Below are 23,148 nucleotides of genomic sequence, written 5' to 3' on the forward strand. Positions count from 1 at the left end.
AAGTCATGTGGTTGTGTGCTGACTGTCATGAAGCATAAAGGAATCTTCAGGAAGTATACTAAACAAGAAGTAAAAAGTGAATACCAAGACAGGGATATTTCACACATAATGCTCCCATATTTAACCCTTGTTGGAAGTCACATTTGAAATTATTTACAGTATATCAACACTCAGGGATCGAATATCACATTGAGGACATGGCTGGACGACAAATATATATCTCTCCACACATCCAGAACTTATTTAGGTTAAGAAGAGAACTTTCCATAGCTCAACTCCCAGTATTGAAATATTTCCTAATTCTATTCAGTCAGTCCTACATCAATCCATCTATAGAGAAAAGGAGCCACTGTCACCTGGTTCCTCATGTCAGGTTCATAAAGGGGACTCTCAAACTTCATGTGCAGTAAAGTTTAAGGTCTCCTTCTCTGAGTTTCCTGGAATGACCAACATGCATCTGACAGATGGGTATGGCAATTCAAACAAAAAAGACATGGAGTATGTTTGAGATGGCTCAGCAAATAAATTTGCTGTCTGCATCAGGACCAGGACCTGTCTTTCGTGTGAAGAATGAGAAGACTGATTCTTTTTTGCTGTTGTTGTTTATTTGTTTTTGATTTTCCTGAAATGGTTTCTTTGTATAGCTCTGGCAGTCCTGGAACTCACTCTGTAGACCAGGCTGGCCTTGAATTTAGAGATCATCCTGCCCCTGCTTCCTGAATTCTGGGATTAAAGGCATGTGCCACCACTACCAGGATAGAAGACTAATTCTTTAAAGTTGTCTGCAGACCTCTGTTTCCTATGGCATGTTCACATACATGCATATCCCAAAATAATAAACAAAACCTAATTTTGTTTAATTAAAACACTCTGAATTTACAAGGAGGAAAGATGGCCTTGTGGTTAAGAGCACGTGTTCTTTCTGAGGACAGTGTTTCAGTTCCAAGCTCTCTACTGTCTCTACTTCAGTATTAGGGAGTCCATTGCCATTTTTCAGATGGAGTCTTGTTTGAGCATCTTAGGGAAGTGTCTACTGAATTATGTGGCCTGAATCTAGGGAAAGGATTACTGATATATATTGCCCATTTTATATCAGCTGGAATGGTACTGTACAAGGTGGCTTGAGAAAAGTGACTTTGCACACAGCTGAGTGTTGATGAATAGACTCATTATATTGAAAGTCCTGGGTTGGCTCCTCAGCCCCAAAGAAGTAAAGAAATGTTTGATTCAGGCTCTATATCACAGATTGTCTCACATTTGTTGGTAGGTCGTTATGCTGGTTGAAATCTGTTCCTGATGAGTGTACCAAAGCCTTGAACCTGATCATATTAGAGCCAGCAAGGGCAAGGGAGACACTGAGTCCATCATCAAAGTCACAGGTCTTCAAGAGGAATCCACTTAGATATTTACTTCACCCCCAGCTGGCCTGAAATAACTGCAAAGACCAGGATGGCCTCAAACTCACTTAGACCCAGGTGTTTCTGTCCCACATGTGATGGGATTAAAGGCTTGAGCTACCAGAATTGACCAGTTTTGGTGTTGGTCTAATGGCTCTAGAGGTCATTAAGACTAGTGGAAGACTGTTGCCCAACATAAGACAGTCAACTTGGTTTACTACATATTTAATTTGTATGTGTAGGCAAGGAGACAACTTGTGTGAGCTGACTCTCTCCTTCCACCAACTGTATTGGTCCTAAAAGTTTAACTCAGTTCCTTCTGCAGGGCAGCAGGCACCTTTATTAGGAGGCATCCATGCTGGCTGAGGTGATTTAGTTTAAGTAAATTAAGTTTCAGACTACTGTTTGTCGGAGGAGCCGGAGGAAGAGGGTGGCAGCATTCGGGGTAACTGAATGAAGCCCCGTGACAGGATGTTGGTGTTGGTCTTAGGAGATCTGCACATCCCACACCACTGCAAGAGCCTGCCGGCTAAATTGAAAAAGCTCCTGGTGCCAGGGAAAATCCAGCACATTCTTTTCACTGGAAACCTTTGCACCAAGGAGAGTTATGACTATCTCAAGACTCTGGATGGTGACCTCTGAATCGTAAGAGGAGACTTCGATGAGAATCTCAATTATCCAGAACAGAAGGTTGTGCCTGTGGGGCAGTTCAAGGTCGGTCTGATCCATGGACACCGTTATTCCATGGCTAGCTTGGCCCTGCTGCAGAGGCAGTTTGATGTGGACATTCTTATCTCAGGACACACAGACAAATTTGAAGCATTTGAACATGAAAATAAGTTCTACATTAACCCAGGTTTTGCCACTGGAGCGTATAATGCCTTGGAAACAACTGTTATTCGGTTGTTTGTGCTGATGGACATCCAGGCTTCCACGGTGGTCACTTACATCTATCAGCTCATTGGAGATGACTTGAAAGTAGAACAAATTGAATACAAAAAAATCTTAAAGCTAGGCTTGTCTTGATTATTTTCTGTTTTGCTTTTTCATTTCCTTGTTCAAATCAATTAATTAAACACTTACAAGGCACACAGTTATATCACTTTTATAATATTTCGCACTAAAAAGTCTTCTCTGTTTAATACATAGTTGCTCTAAGCTTCTTGTAAACTATAAGAATATACTTAGTTTGCAGTATATGATTTTTATGACAAGAAGTCCACCATACAGTACAGGGCCATGTTAGAAAAATGTATCTTTGTAAATATCTTCCTTCTTGGTATTTGGACTTCATCACAAAACTAGTACATGAAGAGAAAGAATCCAGAATTTCTGTGTATGTTTTCTCTTCTCTGGTAATATATGTTTACCTTCCATTTAAAAAAAGATACTGTTTGTTCATTCAATTTTTCTGATAATCTTAAATGGGATAAGGGCAAAATTAGTATTAGAGCTTTGCAAAAGCTCATTTCAGATACGCGTGTGCTCCAGGTATGGCCCCTAGGGGAACAGAGGCAGGCAGATCTCTGTTCTCTTTTCCTCCTACCAAGTGGCTCCCCGAGGGACACTCTTTCCTTTACCTGCTTAAACATTGACCAGTTCCTTAAATTGTTTCTATTACTATTGTAGCACAAGGCTTTCTACAAAGGGTAGTCTAAGTCATTTCAAGAAGCTGCAAGGTACCACCTGAGAGATTGGATCCCTGGCACTTTGACTGAGTTAATTGCTTTAAATGAGATTTACCTTCATGGGATCCATGTTCCAACAGGTGTTCCACAGACTTCAGACATTAAATAATCTCTGGGCGTAGGTGTCTGAAAAGCTAGAAACTAGTTTACTGTTTCAGTTTATCTCTGTGTGTATTTTTTTGTTCATAGGTATTTATTTTTTAGCTTTTTTATGGGGTATGGAGGGAGGTTGCGATAAGGTCTCTATAAATAGCACCAGTTGTTCTGGAACTGGTTATGTACATCAGGCTTATCTGGACTCACAGAGATCCACCTGCTTCTGCTTCCAGAGGCCTTAGGACACCAAGCCTGATTGGCAGTGCCAGGATTAAAGGCCTGGGCTGCCAAGCCCCCTTTGTTTTGGTTTGGTTTTTGAGAGTCTCACTATGCTTTGTTCAATGTGTGTATTTGTTTTTGTTTTGTTTAATAATCTCACTATGTAGCCCTGGCTGTTCTGGCACTCACAAAGATCTACCTATCAGTGCTGAGATAAAAGAGATTACCCATTTCCCTCAGCTATTGATTTTTTAAAGTTCTGGTCTAGTCTCAAACTATCAGTGTTGTAGAGAATACCCTTGAATGTCTGATTTCCCTGCCTCCACCTCGTGAGCATTGAGACTACAAGAGTGTAGTTAACCCAAATAGATTTGTCAGTCAAAGAAAACACTAAAGCCAAAAAAGTCTTAACACAAAATGTCCAGGAAATATGAAACACCATGAAAAGACCAAATGTAATAATAATAGGGATAGAAGGAGAATACCAACTCAAAGGCACAGAAAATATATTCAACAAAATCATAGAAAAAAATTTTCCCACTCTAAAGAAATAATTACTATGAAGAAAAAAAGAAGCTTACTGAACACCAAATAAGTGGGATCCCCCCCTCAAAAAAAACCCAAAAAACAAAAATGTCTCCTTGCCACATAATAATCAAACCACTAAACATACAGAACAAAGAAAAAATACTAAAAGCCTCAAAGAAAAAAGGCCAAGGAACATATAAAGGCAGACCCATTAGAATAACACCAGACATCTCAGTGGAGACTAGGAAAGCTAGAAGGTCCTGGACAAATGTTATGCAGACTATTATACCCAGCAAAACTCTTAATCACCATAGACTGAGTAAACAAAATATTTCATGATAAAACCAGATTTATACAATATCTATCCACAAATCCAACCCTATAGAAAGCACTAGAAGGAAAAATCCAACCTAAGGAAATTAAACACACCCATGAAAACTCAGGCAATAGATAATCCCCACATCAAAAAATACCAAAGAAGGAAAACAAAACACTACCACCAAAAAAATAACAGGAATTAACTAGCAATCACTGGTCATTAATATCCATCAATATCAATGGTCTCAACTCACCTACAAAAAGACACAGGCTAACAGAATGGATACAAAAACAGGATCCATCCTTCTACTGCATACAAGAAACAAACCTAAACTTCAAAGAAAGATACTACTTCAGAATAGAAGCCTGGGAAAAGGCTTTCTAATCAAATGGACTTAAGAAACAAGCTGGTGTAGCTATCCTAATATCCAATAAAATAGATTTCAAACTAAAATCAATCAAAAGAGATTGGGAAGGACATTACCTATTTATCACAGGGAAAATCCACCAAGATGAAGTCTCACTTCTGAACATTTATAAAAGAAACATTACTAAAGCTTAAATCACACATCAAACCCCACACACTAGTAGTGGGAGATTTCAACACCCCACTCTCACCAATGGCCAGCCAATTTTAAGTAAACATAGATGTCAGGCAGTGGTAACACTCGCCCTTAATTCCATGACATGTCAAGCAGAGTCTGTGTGTTCCAGGACACACTAGGGAATAGCCAAGTGTAGTGAGTCTCACCTTTAATCCCAGTACCAACCATAGAGATCTGGAGGTCTGTACAGACAGGAAGTGACAAGGAAGTTGGGTAGCTGGGCTAAGAGCCAATGAGAGGGCAGAACCCCAAGGCAATCAAAACCTAGGCAAGAAAAACCTTGGTAGACAGGAAGTTAGGGCATTTTGGAAGGTGCGGAGCTGGTGAGTTAAGGTAGCTGGTGGCTTTCCCTATTTCACTGATCTAAGGCTCTCACTCCTTTATTTGGCTCTGTGTTTCTTATTTAATAAGACCATTTAGAAATTTGTTTACAGAGCCTTGTGTGACTCTAAACTCTTGGACATTGCCTTCTCTGGCTCCTCTGAAGCTTTTATAACACATTACTACTCACCAGGCAGGCCTCAAACTCGGAGATCCTCCTGCCTCTGCCTCCTGAGTGCTGAGATTGAAGGTGTATGCCCTCACCACCGTGCTTCAAAGGATTTTAGGTGGTGGATCTGATCTTGGGAAGGTTTGTCAAAAAGGTCAAAAGGTGGAGGCACTGATTTTCTGCCCTGACATTGCCCATGTGCGCGACCAACAATGGAGGAGTCTGAACTCCAGCAAAAGCGGGCTCGCCTGGAGGAGGCAGCCCCGGGAAGCAGCCACTCTGAGGAAGAGGACTATGTCCCCTATGTCCCTTTGAGGCAGCGCCGGCAGCTACTGCTCCAGAAGCTGCTGCAGCCAAGACGTAAGGGAGCTGAGGAGGTAGAGCAGCAGGACAGTGAAAGTGAGCCCGAAGAAGATGAGGACAACATCCCGCTGGGCCCTCAGTCCAATGTCAGCCTCCTGGATCAGCACCAGCACCTCAAAGAGAAGGCTGAGTCGTGCAAGGAGTCAGCCAAGGAAAAGCAACTGAAGGAAGAAGAAAAGATTCTGGAGAGTGTGGCTGAAGGCCAAGCCTTGATGTCAGTGAAGGAAATGGCCAAAGGCATCACATATGACGATCCCATCAAAACCAGTTGGACACCCCCACATTATGTCCTGAGCATGTCTGACGAGCGTCATGACCGAGTTCGGAAAAAGCAACACATCCTGGTAGAAGGAGAAGGTATCCCACCACCCATCAAGAGTTTCAAGGAAACGAAGTTTCCTGCTGCCATCCTTCGAGGCCTGAAAAAAAAGGGCATCCTCCACCCAACACCCATTCAGATCCAGGGCATCCCTACCATTCTGTTCGGTAGGGACATGATTGGCATTGCCTTCATGGGGTCAGGCAAGACACTGGTGTTCACATTGCCCGTCATTATGTTCTGCCTGGAACAAGAGAAGTGGTTGCCTTTCTCCAAGCATGAAGGGCCCTATGGACTCATCATCTGCCCCTCTCGAGAGCTGGCCCAGCAGACCTATGGCATCCTGGAGTATTACTGCCATCTGCTGCAGGAGGACAGCTCACCCCTACTGCGCTGTGCTCTCTGCATCGGGGGAATGTCAGTGAAAGAGCAGATGGAGACCATCTGACATGGTGTGCACGTGATGGTAGCCACACCTGGATGCCTCATGGATTTGCTGCAGAAGAAAATGGTCAGTTTGGACGTCTGTCGCTACCTGGCCCTGGATGAGGCTGACCGCATGATGGACATGGGCTTTGAGGGTAAAATCCGGACCATCTTCTACTTCAAGGGCCAGCAGAAGACTCTGCTTTTCAGTGCCACCATTCCCAAGAAGATTCAGATTTGCTAAGAGTGCCCTGGTAAAGCCTATCACCATCAATGTGGGACATGCTGGAGCAGCTAGCCTGAATGTCATCCAGGAGGTGGAATATGTTAAGGAGGAAGCCAAGATGGTGTACCTGCTTGAGTGCTTGCAGAAGACACACCCACCTGTGCTCATCTTTGCAAAGAAGAAAGCAGATGTGGACTCCATTCATGAATACCTCCTGCTCAAGGGGTTCGAGGCTGTGGCCATTCATGGGGGCAAAGACCAGGAAGAGCGGACCAAGGCCATTGAGGCATTCCAGGATAGCAAGAAGGATGTCTTAGTGGCCACAGATGTGGCCTCCAAAGGCCTGGACTTTTCTGCCATCCAGCATATCATCAATTATGACATGCCTGAAGAAATCGAGAACTATATGCACCGAATTGGCCGCACTGGGCTTTCAGAAAACACAGCATTGCTACCACCTTCATCAACAAGGCCTGTGATGAGTCAGTGCTCATGGACCTCAAAGCCTTGTTGCTGGAGGCCAAGCAGAGGTACCGCCTTTTCTATAAGTGCTACACTGTGAGGATGAGTCCATGCTGGACATCGGAGGAGAACGTGGCTGTGCCTTCTGTGGAGGACTTGGCCATTGGATTACTGACTGCCCCAAACTCAAAGCTGTGCAGACAAAGCAGGTCATCAATATTGACCAAAAGGACTACCTGGCCACAGCTCCATGGACTTCTGAGCCATCTGTCTTCCCTCTTCTCCCTAAAAGGCAGCATCAGTCACAAGGCTCCGGCCATGCATACCCCAGCCCTTAAGACAATAATCCAGCCCCCAAGGAATGTTCAATCATACCACAAAGATACATGCTCAACTATGTCCGTAGCAGCATTATTCATAATAGCCAGAACCTGGAAACAACCTAGATGCCTGTCAACTGAAGGTTAAGAAATTGGTACATATACACAATGGAATACTACTCAGCAGAGAAAAACATGACATCATGAAATTGGCAGGCAAATGGATGGAACTAGAAAATATCATCCTGAGTGAGGTAACCCAGACTCAGAAGGACAAACATGGTATGTACTCACTCATAAGTGGACCCTAGATATAAAGCAAAGGACAATCAGACTGCAACCCACTGATCCAGGGAGAGTACCTAGCAGTGGGGACCCAAGGATGACTTTGGCTTGTAAGTTTTGGTTTTGCCCAACCAGTGGGCAAGTTTGAGTGAATCATTTCACTATTAGGATAAGAATTTGTACTGTATCAAGCTAATGAGAGAATATGGTGGCTGTAATTTCAGGAGGGGAGGCTAAAATCTTTTTAGATTATAGATTAGCCTATAGAAAAATGTCTGCTGTAAATCAAACAATGAAGGGGAAGATGAACAGGAATCTCACTTACACAACTTAAGTAAAACATAGCTCTCTGAGCAGATGAATATAGGTTTCTTATGTATTCCACAACCTAGTCAAAATGTGTATGTATAATTTAGCTATTATTTGGCTTAAAGGGGCTTATTGGGAAATGTTATCATTTTTACTATTTTCTACAGAGAAAATATTTTCTTGTTTCAAATGACTCTGGTCTTTTGAATTATAACCTGTTTTTATGTTCAAGCTATCTGTGCATTATTTCTCCTGCAGTTGTACATAAAATGTTTTTACATTTAAAAAAAGGACAAATACTATAGAATTGTATTACATGAAATATATAAAATATAAAAATTCATAGAGACAGAAAGATTAGCTGTTATCTCCAGATTGGGAAGAAAGGAATATAGAGCAATGATTTCTTAGGTACAGAATCTCTTTTTGGTGAAAAAAGCCTCACAAATGGACAGTAGTATTGGAACGTAATATCATGAACGTAAAAAATCAGTACAATTAATGTAATTAATGAATATCATAAAGAAAGTTATTGAATGAATAGTGCAAATGTAATCAAATACCACAAATGTAGTTAATATCATGAGTGTAAATTAATGAATACCATGAGTGTAATTAAAATAATACATTTTAAAAAATTAAAAAAGGAGTATGATTAAGATAGGAAGGGACCAGACTTAGAAGGAAGGAAGGCTCAGTGATAAAGAGAGCTTGCTGCTCTCTGGAGGACCTGAGTTTGGGTTTCAGCACTCACAGTAGGTGGTGGCTCTTATAACTGCAATTCCAGAGGACCCAATGTCCTCTTCAGACCTCTGTGGGAACCATATGTGCGTACACACATGTACATAGAAAAACCAAAATAAATTATTATAAATGCTGTGACCAGATCCTGAAAGCTTCTGAAAGGATGAGTGTTGTCTGTTAGCATTTAGGACACCTGGCCTGCCCTCAGGGTCCTGACAGGTTATATCTCAGCTGCAACCTCTATGAGCATCCCCTGTGTGCATTCGCTATGTTTCCTTATAAAATGCGGGACTTGTACACCTCCTGTCTCTTTCTCTTGCTTCACTCTCATCCCCAGAGACCTATCTCTGCCCCTTCTCTTCCCCTCAATAAACCTCCTATGTGGGCCTGTTGTATGGTGTGACTCCTTCCTGCTGCCTCACCATTTTTAAAATACAACAGTGTCTGCGGTCCAAGCTTGTCTTGAACTTTAAGCAATCCTCCAGCCTCAGCCTCCCTAGTGCTAGGTATAGGCACAAGCCAAGACAGCCTTTTAATTCCTTTATTACGTTTGTGACTTTCTGTCTTAACTTTTAAATTCTTTTAATTATCCTTCTGGTAAATGAAAACGCTTTTCTTTCTTTGTTTTTTTCTTTCTATTTTTCACAATAAAGTTTATTATGGAAACAGGCTGGTGTGGGGACAGAGGAAAAGACAAATAGGTCTGGGTTAGGTGACTCAGGTGAAGTAGTGGGGCTTCTTCTCATGGATACCATATTCGCTGAGGGAAGGGGTCAAGTCCTCCATGGTAAGGGTGTTTGCGGTCCTTGCTCTTGGTCAGGGAGCTGCCAGAGGCTGTGCCCTTCATTTTGCAGTGCTGTAGGGCATCGTTGGCAATATCTGAGATGAACTTCTGGGCAGCTAGTGAGATGAGCCGAATTATGAATGGGTCTGAATCTTCAAAGCCAGCAGGATTCAGGTAATAAGCAGTCACTGCATCTGGGATCGTAGGAGTGTAATCCTCCAGCTGCATCAAGAAGTTTACAAGAGACGTGCTGGACACTAAGGGCTTCCCTTCTCTGTTGGCCTTGCTCGGCAGGGCATACACACCCTTAGACATTGCCCTTCACGGGGAGCCAAGCCGGCTGCTGCCACCTAGGCCGGCCTGCACTGGAGCCCACGATGGGGCAGGTTCCCCTGCCTGCTGCTGCCTCAGGGTCCTTGTCTGAGCCGCTGCAGCTCATGGTGCTGGTGGGAGGGGCGACGAACCCGGCTTTTCTCCATCATGATCTAGATCGAATTTTATTAAGGGATTTAAACCTTTGACATTTTTGACAAACCTTCCCAAGATCAGATCCTCTGTCTAAAATCCCTTTGAGGCAGGTCGGTGGGGCCACACGCCTTTAATCTCAGCAGTGGGAGGCAGAGGCAGGAGGATCTCTGAGTTCGAGGCCAGCCTGGTGAGTAGTAACAGGGTTTAAAAGCTTACATATAGAGGTGTAAACTAAGTCTGGGCTTAATGAAATTTTCTCCTTTACAGTAGCCACACCAAACAAGAAAAAAATTAAGATGAAATGAGAGACAGGCTAGCCTGGGTGAAATGGGGCTTCTTGATAGGGTGAATGACTTGTCTGATCTGGATGCTGCTTACAGGTCTTCCAATCCCAGCAGGATAAGTCAGTCACTCCAGGTTCCAATGCTCACAGGGTCTTGCCTATGTCTATGAGAGCTGGTGGATTCCTTGTCTCAGGAAGTTATGCATCTCAGGCAGTTGGGTATTGGGGTAGGGTGTGGGTCTTGTAGATTGCCGGGTCTGATGGGAGTTTTTGGTGGGGAGAGCCTGGCTCCAGGAGTTTTCCCTGCTGGCCAGCAACTGGGGCAGAGATGGATGGGGGTTTCTGGAGACTGGTTGTGTCCCAAGACCTGGGTCCTAGAGGCAGGACTCTCTTGGTGGGAGAAGAGTCACTCACCTCTTGATCCAGGGAGAGCTGGCAGATTGGATTCCTTGTCTCAGGAAGGTAGATGGGTATTGGTATAGGGTGTGGGTCTTGTAGATTGCAGGGTCTGATGGGGGTTTTGTAGGAGGAGCCTGGCCACAGGAATTTTCCTTGCTGTTCAGCAAGTGGGGCAGAGTTGGGTGGGGGTTCCTGGGGACTGGCTGTGTCCCAGGGCCCATAGCAAGGGACTCTTAAAGATTTATTTATTTATTATGTATACAGTGTTTTGTCTGCACATATCCCTGCAGGCCAGAAGAGGGAACCAGATCTCTTTACAGATGGTTGTGAGCCACCATGTGGTTGCTGGGAATTGAACTCAGGACCTTCGGAAGAACAAGCAGTGCTCTTAACCTCTGAGCCATCTCTCCAGCCCCATAATATTTTTTTTTTCTGGAGCTGAGGACCATACCCAGGGCCTTGTGCTTGCTAGGCAAGCACTCTATCTCTGAGCTAAATCCCCAGGACCTGTTGTTGTGGTTTTTTTTGGGGGGGAGGGGGGTTGGTTTTCCAGACAGGGTTTCTCTGTGTAGCTTTGCGCCTTCCTGGAACTCACTTGCTAGCCCAGGCTGGCCTGGAACTCACAGAGATCCACCTGGCTCTGCCTCCTGAGTGCTGGGATTAAAGGCATGCATCACCACTGCCCGGCTGCAGGGGACTCTTAAAGACACTGCTAGGATGAAGCTGAATGAATCCATCATATAGACAGACTAAATTTGGGGAAAGCATCATCTGCCTAGCTTTCATTCCCACCAATCCTCTTCAATACTATTTGGCATAACTAATCTCGATCTCTCCCTAGGTGCCTGAAGACCCCCTTGAAGACCCTGTCAGTCACTGACTGCCAGCTCTGCCATTCAGACTTGGATTACCTGAGCCAGTGCCTGAACGTCCGTGAACTCAAACATCTGAACCTGAGTGGTGTAGAGCTATCTGATTCATGCCCTAAGCTTCTTGGGGTTCTCCTTGAGAGAATCTCAAGTACCCTGCAAACCCTGGAATTGGAGGACTGTGAGATGAGGGACTGTCATTTCAATGCTATCTTGCCTTCCCTGAGCCAATGTTCCCAGCTTACTGTGGTCAGTTTTTGTAATAATAATATCTCTCTGCTTGTCCTAAAGAACCTTCTACATCACACAGCCAAGCTGATAAAGCTGACCCATGAGATGTACCCTACCCCTCTGTTATGCTATGAGGAATTTAACCTACTTTGTGCTGAGGTGCTGGATATACTCAGGGCAGAAAAGGAGGCCAAGAAAGTCTCTATTTCTCCTGTTTTGGAATGCTTTCACTTACGATTCTATACCCTGGAGGGCAGAATTTTTTTTTTTTTTTTGCCTTACTTTTTCAATAAGTAGGATAAGGTTTCTTCTGGTACTAAAAATGGAAGCCTAGTGTTGGGAGTGTATGTATACTATGGACATCCTCAATTGCATATAATAAAATGTGCTGAGTATTTTGGGTTGTTTGTGTATCTTCATTCGAGTGTACAGCCCACTTGTTCCCAGAATTTTAATACCTTTCTTTCCCCATCGCCCTAATCAAGTCATGGCATCTGACAGACATGTCTCTCATCAAGGGGTTCTAGAGCATATGGCTTCACAGTGCTTAATATATTGGAAAGAAAATGGAGTGCAAAGGGTTCAGATCACAGGGACTCAGGTTGACATGAAGAACAATGGGATGTGTACCCCTGGCTGTCCTGGAACTCACTTTATTGTCCAGGCTCAGAGATTCGCCTGCCTCTGCTCCCAAGTGCTGGGACTAAAGGTGTGAACCTCCACCACCTGGCATGATTGGTTGTTTTGTTTTGTTTTTTTAAGTAATTTTTCCATTTTTGGTTTTCAAGACAGTTTTTCTTCATAGCCCTAGCTGTCCTGGAACTTACTATAGTGTAGTCCAGGGTGGCCTTGAACTCAACAGTAGTCTTAATAGCAGTAGTAGTAGTATTAACAATAATAATAATAATAATAAATCAATAAGTAAAACATGTACATTAAAGTGTGTGTGTTTATGGTTGGGAGCTGGAGATCTGGTGCCCTCTTCTGGCCTGCAGGCATACATGCACGCAGAACACTATACACAATAAATAAATAAATCTTAAAATTTTTCTTAATTATGACATTTATTTAGTGTGTGTGTGTGTGTGTGTGTGTGTGTGTGTGTGTGTGTGTGTGTGCGCATGTGCATGCTGGGGCACAGGTCTGGATGTCAGAGAACTATGAGAATTCTCTACACCACGTGGGTCTTGGTGATTGAACCCAGGTCCTCAGGCTTGATGGCAAGTGCCTTTACCTGCTGAGCCACCTCACATGCCAAAACAATTTTTTTTTAATTTTAATAAAAGTGGTGGTGTGAAGCTTGCTAGTGCAGTATTGCATTCTCAGCACAAAAAAGAAAACATTGGAAATGTCTGGTTCAGGTCTGCTGTAAATTTTTATTTTATTTTTTAGAAAGGGACTCTCCTTGGCAGCCTGGCCTGGCCTCCAACTCAGAGATCCTTCTGCTTCTGCCTCTCAAGGGCTAAGATTAAAGACCATCATCACACCTTGGCAGTTTTCTGTAAATTTTTTCTTAGAGACAGGGTTTCTCTGTAGCTTTGGAGACTGTTCTGGAACTCACTCTGTAGACTAGGCTGTCCTCGAACTCACAGAGATCTGCCTGTCTCAGCCTCCCCAGTGCTGGGATTAAAGGCCTGTGCCACCATCTCCCAACTAGTTTTCTATAAATTTAAAAGTTTACACCTTAGCTGGTGCTGCTTGTCTGTAATACCAGTTCATGAGGCTGAGGCAGGAGGATTTCCCTGAGTTTGAGACTAGCCTGAACTACATAGTGAGTTTCATGTGGGCTATAAAGTGAAACCTCTTCTATCTATAAAAACAAAGTTCAGAGTTCCAAGTTGTAAGTTTCCCAGTGAACTGGTTTCTGTCCATGCTGAACTTTCAAGACCAAGGCTCCACCCCACCCCACCCCACCCTCAAACTGGACATAGCACTTAAACAGCCTCCTTCTCCACACTTTCAAAGTCATTATCCCCCTTCATGTCTAGTTTCTCATTCTTGAAAATAAGTGTTATCAAGTGATGTAATGTCATCAGAAATCTTCCAAAGATCAACAGAATGCTACTCCGATTCACCAAAATGTTCCAAGCCTTTGAAGAACATTGTTCGTAGAGGATGTAGGCTTGATTCCCAAAACCTACATAGCTCTGTTATCTGTAATTCCAGTTCCAATGGATGCAAAACCCTCTACTGGCATCTTTGGGCAGTGCGTGAGCATCATGCACAGACACACACTCAGTCAAAACACCCAAACACATAATAAAAACAAGTATATAAAATGCTTTAATTTAGACAGGTCTTCAATCTCAACACTGGGGGAGCAGAGGCAGGGATTAAAGGCACCTGTGAGTTGTGGTCAGCCTGGTCTACAGCGTGAGTTCCAGGACAGCCAGGGCTACAAAGAGAAACCCTGTCTTGAAAAACCAAACAAACAAAAAAATCAGTGAAGCAGACACACAGCAGAAGAAACTTCTTTGTTAGTCTTAAGGTGCCCATGTCTAAGCTGACCACTGCAAACAGACTGTAATGGTCATCTGACCTCTGTCAGGTCTACAGAGGTTACAGGACTCTTGATTCAAGTGACAGGTCCTATTGTACTGGGGGTGGGTGGCTATCAGTAATACTACTGGGGGGTTAAACGTTGGACTTTGTGCATGCTAGGCAAATGCTCTACCATTATGAACCCTTAAAGCATTACACTGCTCTGTGTATATTTTGAATTTAGGGGAATTTTCATTGTTTAAATAAATGTGTGACAAAGAAGTATTTGTGTTTTGTTTATTTGTTTGTTTGTTTGTTTTGAGACAGAGTCTCTCTACACAGCCCAGGCTGTCCTGGAACTCAGTATGTAGACCAGGCTGGCATCAGAATCCCAGAGATCTGCTTGCCTCAGTCTCCCAACAACTAGGATTAAAAGCTGCACCATCACCAGCAAGAAGTCTTGGTATGTGTAGTCCATACTGGACTTGAACTCATGGTACTACTCCTGTCTTAGCCCCCACCATGATCACCACAGTGTTTGGGTTATGAAAGTGACCCACCACACCTGACTTGGAACGTTGTGGTTTTAGTAATTCTCTCCCATTGTCAACTTCTCTCTTGGCTATCCATGGCCGTCCTTTGAGTTCATACACACATGTACAAGTGAAGATCTACTCTCCAGAGTAGTTTGTTTGGGAAAAACAGAGGATCGCAGCCTGAGATGTGCATACTTGGCTAACATGGGTGTATCTAAGGAGGTAAAGGGGTGTTTTGAAAGGGAAGAGAAATGCAAGTTACCCACTGTGGGGGACAGCTCACTGGTTCCATGGACTTGTGGCAGTGTTGGTGCTAATTCTTTGGTGATGGTGTCTGTTGTCAGGCATGCAACCCCACCGAAGGGGGCTTATTTGGGACAGGGTGGCTATGAGGAATTCTCACAGGCACAGGGCTCTATCTTTATATCCTGGATCCATGCTGGTAGGACTTGATGTAAATTAATCCATGTGAATACAGGTAATTTACACTAGGGCACACACAAATCCTTCCCACACGTGGAGTAGACTCCCAGCTAGAAAGAGCCTCTAGACCTCTGCAAACCATGCCTCTGGTCCTACCAGGTTGCAACCTTTCTTGGCCTACACTAGTTATTGCTGGTAAAATTAACTAGATTCCTTTTGAATCAAATACTAAGATCACACAAGCATGGACACTTTATTAAGAGATCTATCAATCTATCTTATTAAAATATTGTATCCTTTTGGGACTCTGTCATATCAATGAAAAAATCTTTCTACATAATGTGTTTTTCTACTTCCTATCAAAAAAAACAAGCCAATGCTTTATTACTACTGACAAGATATCAAGTAGGAATCATGTATCCAAAGATGACCTTGAACTTCTGACATCCTTTGACCTCTACCTCCCAAGTGCTGAGATTACTGGCATGTGCCACCACAGCGAGATTATGCGGTGCAGAGGACTGAACCTAGGCATTCATGCATCAAATGAGCTGCATCTCCAGCCCCAGAGCAAGTTGGGTTTTTTTTTTTAAAGATTTATTTATTTCATTTTACTTGTATAAATGGTTTGCCTGCATGTGCACCATGTTTATGCAGTGCCCACAGTGGACAGAAGAGGGCATCAGATCCCCTGGAACTAAAGTTATAAACAGTTATGAGCTGCCATGTGGATTCTGGGAACTGAACCTTGGTCCCCAGCAAGAGCCTTTAGTGCTCCTATCCATCTCTGCAGCCCCCTGGAGCTAGTTTTGAGATGACACAGGATCCAAGGATGACTAATAACAAGGTGCCTGTGGTCAATTATGGTTCTAAATAAAGGATTCCTGCTGAGTTCCCAGCTGACGCCTGATGGTGATGGGCAGGGGACCTGAAGTAAGAGCCTTAGTAACTCAACATCAGATGAGGATATTGAGCCACACCTAGATGATGGGGCCCTTCTAGGAGCCAATGTACTGATGCATGTTTAGGACTTGTGTACACTGAAAGCTCAAGAAATACATCTCTTTCTTCCTTTATCCCTTCTCCATGCTTCAGTTTACTCTGTTTCTGAGAAACAAAAGGAAGGCAGGGACATGAGAACAGAACGGAACTGGGCTTTGACATGTGGCCTCCCTTAAATCACTCCTCACCCCAAAAGCAGAACAGCTCTTTCTTCAGTGAGTTTGAGAAAAATTGACAAGGTATGCCGTTTGAACACCATCTTCTGATAGGCCAAAGCAAATGGCATAAATTAACGTTAGAAGGACTACATGGTAATTAAAAAAAAACTGTTACTGAGTAGCACAAGGTGGCCTAGACCTTTAATCTCAGCACTCAGGAGGCAGAGGCAGGAGGATCTCTGAGTTTGAGGCCAGCCTGGTGAGTAGTAACGGGATATAAAAGCTTCAGAGGAGCCAGAGAAGACACTGAACAGGAGCTTAGAGTCACACGAGCCCGACTAGGAGAGAAAGCTCCCTGTCACATCTGGTAAGTCAATGGTTTCTATCGACAAACCTCTGCTCCCTTTCCCCCAGCTTAGGGCCTTGGCGGTACTAGTCTAAAATCCCACCTATTGTCTTCTGTTGAGCTTGGAGGATCACTTCTTGAGCCCAGGAGTTCTGGGCCAGCTTGAGCAGTGGAGATTCTCAACAGCCAGTTTCTAGTAGCTGTGAGTATGTGCACCTTGATTGTTACAGTCTCTGATTTGGGCTCTTAGAGGAACAGAGTGTTTTCCTTGGTTTGAGACAAAATCTTGTTCTATATCCCAGGCTTGTCCTGAATTTCACAATGGGGGTGTTGCCTGCACTATGTCTGTATCACATAAATGCCTGGTGACTGTGAAGCCTAGAGGAGAGCATCCTGTAGAACTGGAGCTGTGAGGCATCATGCAGGCGCTGAGAATTCAACCCCGGTCCTTGTGAAGAACATCCAGCTCACTTTGTCACTGAGCAATCCGTTCACCACCACCCCCCTTTTTTGAGACAAGGTCTGAACTGTGTGGCCCTGGCTGGACTCATTCACAGCTATCAGACTGCCTCTGCTTCCCAAGCACTGCTTCTCGGCTAATGGTGCTTATGAACATGCTCAGCCTTGCCTAATCATTTTAAATAATTGTTGCTTTTCATTTATTTCACATTAAATTTTATTAGTGCCCCTGACCTCCAGACAGGGTTTCTCTGTGTAGCTTTGGAGCCTGTCCTGGAATTCACTTTGTAGACCAGGCTGCCCTCCAACTCAGATCGGTTTGCTTCTGCCTCCTGAGTGCTGGGATTAAAGTAGTTTTTTTTTTTTTTTTTTTGAGACTCTCTCTACATAGCTCTTGTTGTCCTGGAACAATATGTGCACCAGGCTGGCCTCAACGAGGTCCTCCTGTTTTTGCCTCCACAGGCTGGGATTAACAGTGGTCACTACCACTCCTGGCTATTTACATTAAAACGTTTTAACTAAAATTTTTGACACAGGCCTGTAAACTTGAGAACTGAGTCAGGAAGAATGATATGATTTAGAGGGGAGTCCAAGCTACATAGAGGGACTCTCTCTTGAAAATTAAAAAAAAAAAAAGCGAGGCTAGGTTGTGGAATGTTCTCCTGGTCCCCAAGAGCCATGAACATCTTCATCAGAGCAGCTGTGGTTACTTGATCATTCCTATTGACCTTCCATCATAGGAGAGAGTGGGAGGGACATTAGATCCTCACCTGAGGTGCCAGCCACTTCCTATGTCCCCATCCCAGCTGTATATAATTCTGCCCTTACTGCTGCTGGTCTGGGGAGACTTGAGTATATTGGAGGTTAGTGGAAGGAAAGACTCCATCTAAGAGGTATGAGGATGTCATGTTGGGTAAGACTGAGTGATTACTGTTCAGGGTCATTTAGGCTCTGTAAGTAACCCCTCACCCATGATCCCGTATAAAAATCCAGTAAGTTCATTGGTTGATCAAGCTGAACATGGGCGGGAAGCTTACTTTAGTTAGTACTAGTGTTTTACCTGGGGTGATGACTTGTTCCCATCTCCCCGGAGCAAAGTTCATACAACAGGGTTGAACCTAAGCTTGCGTGTACTAGGCAATTGCTCCACTACTGAGCCATATTCCCAGCCTCATTTGTTTTTTTGCTAGTCTGTTTTAAGCTGAGTCTTACTATGTAGCTAGGATGGGAATTCACTCTGTAGATGTGTAGATACACCAGGCTAGCCTTGAACTCAAAGATCTGAATGCCTCCCCAGTGCGAGGATTAAAGGTATGCATCAACATGATGCCTGGCTTCCAGCCAGAAATACACCCCCCACCACTCAGACAGGGTTTCTCTGTGTACCCCTGGCTGTCCTGGAACTCACTTTATAGACCAGGCTCAGAGATTCACCTGCCTCTGCTCCCAAGTGCTGGGACTAACGGTGTGAACCACCACCACCTGCCAGGATTGATTTTTTGTTTTGTTTTTTAAGTAATATTTTTATTTTTTGGTTTTCAAGACAAGAGTTTTTCTCAGTAGCCCTGGTTGTCCTAGAACTTACTCTTATGTAGTTCAGGCTAGCCTTGAACTCAACAGTGAGAACCTGTCTTATTAGTAATAGTAATGATAATAATAATAATAATAATAATAATAATAATAAGTCAATAAGTAAAACCTTTAGCTTAAAGTGTGTGGGGGTGGGGTGGGAGGAAAATGGAGAGATGGCTCAGCAGTTAAGAGCACTGGCTGCTCTTCCAGAGGTCCTGAGTTCAATTCCTAGTAACCACATGGTGGCTCACAACCATCTATAATGGGATCTGGTGCCCTCTTCTGTCCTGCAGGCATACTTGCAGGCAGAACACTGCATACTTAATAAATAAATAAATAAATAAATAAATAAATAAATAAATAAATGAATCTTTAAAAATTAATAAAATAAGTGGTGGTGTGAAGCTTGCTAGTGCAGTATTGCATTCTCAGCACCAAAAAAGAAAACACTGAAAATGTCTGCCTCAGGTTTTCTGTAAATTTTTATTTTATATTTTAGAAAGGGACTCTCCTTGGCAGCCCTGGCCTGGCCTCAAACTCAGATCTTCTGCCTCTGCCTCCCAAGGGCTGACATTAAAGGCCATCATTACACTTGCCAGTTTTCTATAATTTTTTTTCTTTGAGACAGGGCTTCTCTGTAGCTTTGGAGCCTGTTCTGGAACTAGCTCTGTAGAGTAGGCTGGCCTGGAATTCCCAGAGATCTGCCTGCCTCAGCCTCCCCATTGCTGGATTACAGGCATGCACCACCACCGAAAGGCTAGTTTACTGTAAATTTTATTTTTGTTGTTGTTGGTTGGTTGGTTGGTTTTTTGAGACAGGGTTTTTTGGTTTTTTGTTTTGTTTTGTTTTATTTATTTATTTTTTTTTGGTGTTGTTTTTCGTTGTTTCTTTGTTTTTTTGTTTTTTGAGACCGGATATCTCTGTGTTGCTTTGGAGCCTGTCCTGGAACTTGATTTCTAGACCAGGCTGGCCTCGAACTCAGAGATCTGCCTGCCTTTGCCTCCCAAGTGCTGGGATTAAAGGCCTGGACCACCACCACCCCGGCTAGTTTTTGTAAATTTTAATGAAAAGTTTGCACCTTAGCTGGTGGTGCTGGCCTGTAATACTTTTCATGAGGCTGCGGCAGAAGGATTTCCCTGAGTTTGAGACTAGCCTGAACTGCATAGTAGTTTCATGTGGGCTAGAGTGAAACCTCTTCTAAGGAAACAAAGTTCAGAGTTCCAAGTTGTATGCCTCCCATTGACCTGGTTTCTGTTCATGTTTAACTTTCAAGACCATAGCTCCACCCTACGCCACCCCCACACTGGACATAGCACTTCAACAGCCTCCTTCTCCCACACTTTCAAAGTCATTATCCCTCTTTATGTCTAGTTTCTCATTCTTGAAAATAAGTGTTATCAAGTGATGTAATGTTGTCATCAGAAATCTAGGAAGATCAACAGAATGCTACCCCGATTTACCAAAATGTTCCTAGGACTTGGAAGAAGACTTGTTCATAGAGGATCTGTGTTCAATTTCCAATACTTACATAGCTCAGCTATCTGTAACTCCAGTTCCAATGGATGTAAAACCCTCTTCTGCCATCTTTGGGCAGTGTATGAACATCATGCACAGACACACACTCAGTCAAAACACCCATACACATAATAAAAACAAATATTTCAAATGTCTTAATTTAGACAGGCCTTCAATCTCAACACTGGGGGAACAGAGGCAGGGATTGAAGGCACCTGTGAGTTGTGGTCATCCTGGTCTACAGAGTGAGTTCCAGGACAGCCAGGGCTATACAGAGAAACCCTGTCTTGAAAAACCAAAACCAAACAAAACAAAACGTTCATTAAGAAAATAACTCTTGATATTAGTGTAAAGTAGATTCTGGGTTCTGGTTTGGGAATACTGTTTTCTGGTTCCTCAGTCTGCATCACTGCCAGCTGACCACAGGATGCCTGAGTAAGAAACCAAAAGAGGCTGAGCTTGCATCCTCACTAGTGCCTGACACTAGGTGTAGACTAAAAATATTTGCCATTGGTTAGCTCAAATGAGGGAGCTTTTTGGTTTTGCACACACAAAAAAAATAAATAAATAAAACTTTCTTACCAAACTTATTTTTTAATTATTAAAGTATTTAATTTGCATGCCCTTACCTTATATTTTAAATGACTCTGGTTGGAGAGATAGCAAGTTAGGATAAGGTTAGTATAACTTGTTTAAGTTTGATGTAGCCTAGGCTGATCTCCAACTTGCTAAATAGTTGCGGTTGGCCTTGATCTCTGGAATCTCCTATCTTTTGAGACAGGCTTTATCGGTGTATCTCTGGCTGTCCTGGAACTCACCATGGAGCCCAATCTGGCATCAAACTCAGATCCCAGTGTTTCTGCCTCCAGGGATTAAAGATGGGCACCACCATGCCTGACTTTGATTTATTTTATATGTGTGCTCACCTCCTTGTATAAATTTGTATCATCCATGTGCCTAATGCCAGGGATGTTAGAAGAGAGTGCTAAATTCCCTAGAACTGGAATTACCAGGCAGTTTTGAGGTGACATGTGAGGGCTGAAAATGAATTCCAGGTCCTCTACAGGAGCAAGTGCTCCTAAATACTGAGCCATCTCTCCAGTCCCAGACCTCCTATGTTAGGGTGTCAGGATTATAGGCCTCTGTCACTACTCCCAGCAATATAATGTCTGAGTGATGAGAAAAACTACCCCAGGAAGTTGAGTTAGCTTTCAGAATCCTCAGGAATCACTTCCCACTGGGAATGGAATCCAGTGCCAAACTGGTTGGAAATGGGTGAGAGTGAAGTGGGCTGTGACCACTGATACTTGGGAGATGATATTGTAAACGGGGGTGGGGGTGGGAAGGGGGGAGTAAGAGGTGGGGTGGGGGGATGATATGGATTTGTGGATCAATGGAACATAGAGCGGAATGAGCAGTGACTGTGGCCCTTGGTTTCTGTGAGTGAGAAAGGCCCTCTAATCATTATCATGAAAATATAGATGTCTTTTTCTAAATGCTTCTCTGGGATCTTTCTCCCTGAAGATCCACCAAAATGAGCAGCAAGACCTTGCTCACACTCCAGGAACTGGCTGTCCAGAGACTGTTGAAAGAGGAGGCCTTGGCCAACATTGCTTTGAAGAACTTACCCATAGTATGGTTAACCACAACTGTTGAAGCAAGCCTATGCTGGTAATCATGTTAATGTCCTGAGGACAATAGTGTCTTCCTGGCCCTTCCCTCGACTCCCTCTGGGAGTTCTGAAGAGAACAAGCTACTTAGAGACCCAAGCACAAGTTGTCCTAGAGGAGATTGATAAACTGCTTATCCAGGAGGTTTGCCCCAGGTGAGGAAGACTTGGGTACCCTGGGAGGGAAGCCCAGAGCAGAGATGATAGGATTCAAAATGGGGAAGAGGGGCCACGGATGGAGCAGAGGTTTCTGATGGCAGCAGCTTTCAGACTACACACTTTGGCCACTGCTGAGCCATCTGGGAAAGGGCTGTGCAGGGTGCAGGACTCATGGTGGATACAGCTGTGCCTGAAGGACTGCCCCTGCTTCCCATGGGTACTAGAAGTGGGACAGGGAGACACTGAAGAACATGGCAGAAAGTAAGACTGAACAGAAGGCCAACTTCAGGGCTGGAATAAAACACAGGCAAGATATTGTGTCCTGGCCTAGCTGCTGAGGCTCTTTTCTGTTTTACCCACAGGCAGTACAAACTGGATCTACGGTCTGTGGGTCAGAACTATTTGGATATGCGGCCTGGGTCCATGAATAACTGGTTACCACAGACCTCAAGTGAGACTCAAGCAGTGGCAGGCAAATTGAAGGCAGGAGTGAAGAAGCCCTTGAAGGTGGTAGTGGACTTGTTTTTCATGGAAGCCCCCCTTACTCAGTTCTTAGGGTACCTCCTGGAATGGAGTGATAAGAGGAAAGGGTTATTACAGCTGTACTGTAATGAGCTTCACATTTGGTCAGCATTCCGTTTTAAACACAGGAAGCTCTCAGAAAAGGTAAACCTGGAGTATGTAGAAACACTGGGCCTGCATGATGCTTTCTGCAATCCAGTTTTCTTGCTTAACTTGGCTTCTTACCTGGGCTGCATGAGGAACCTGCGTAAGCTCTCTCTCACCAACATCCAAGAAGATAACTTGATTTCCACAGAGGAGAAGAGCTATATCATCATCCAGTTCACCTCGCAGTTCCTCAACCTGGAATGTCTCCAGAAGCTGCATCTGGAAACGGTTCCCTTCCTTGAGGGCCACCTGCACTAGCTGCTTGGGTAAAGACAGATGCTCTGCAGAGCAGAACAAAGCCCTGTACCTTTATATAAGTGGGCACCTGCT

At 43.8% G+C, this 23,148-nt stretch overlaps 4 pseudogenes; 3 read left to right on the forward strand and 1 right to left on the reverse strand.

Moving 5' to 3' along the window:
- Nucleotides 1-1,868: 1,868 nt before the first annotated feature.
- On the forward strand, nucleotides 1,869-2,368 carry LOC131905290 (vacuolar protein sorting-associated protein 29-like; annotated as a pseudogene).
- Nucleotides 2,369-5,553: 3,185 nt separating this feature from the next.
- Nucleotides 5,554-7,399, forward strand: LOC131905291 (probable ATP-dependent RNA helicase DDX41; annotated as a pseudogene).
- A 2,113-nt stretch (nucleotides 7,400-9,512) lies between these two features.
- On the reverse strand, nucleotides 9,513-9,894 carry LOC131905292 (transcription initiation factor TFIID subunit 10-like; annotated as a pseudogene).
- An 11,961-nt stretch (nucleotides 9,895-21,855) lies between these two features.
- Nucleotides 21,856-23,088, forward strand: LOC131904927 (preferentially expressed antigen in melanoma-like protein 1; annotated as a pseudogene).
- Nucleotides 23,089-23,148: the final 60 nt, after the last annotated feature.

This window comes from Peromyscus eremicus, chromosome 2 (genome assembly GCF_949786415.1).
Source record: "Peromyscus eremicus chromosome 2, PerEre_H2_v1, whole genome shotgun sequence".
NCBI classification, from domain to species: domain Eukaryota; kingdom Metazoa; phylum Chordata; class Mammalia; order Rodentia; family Cricetidae; genus Peromyscus; species Peromyscus eremicus.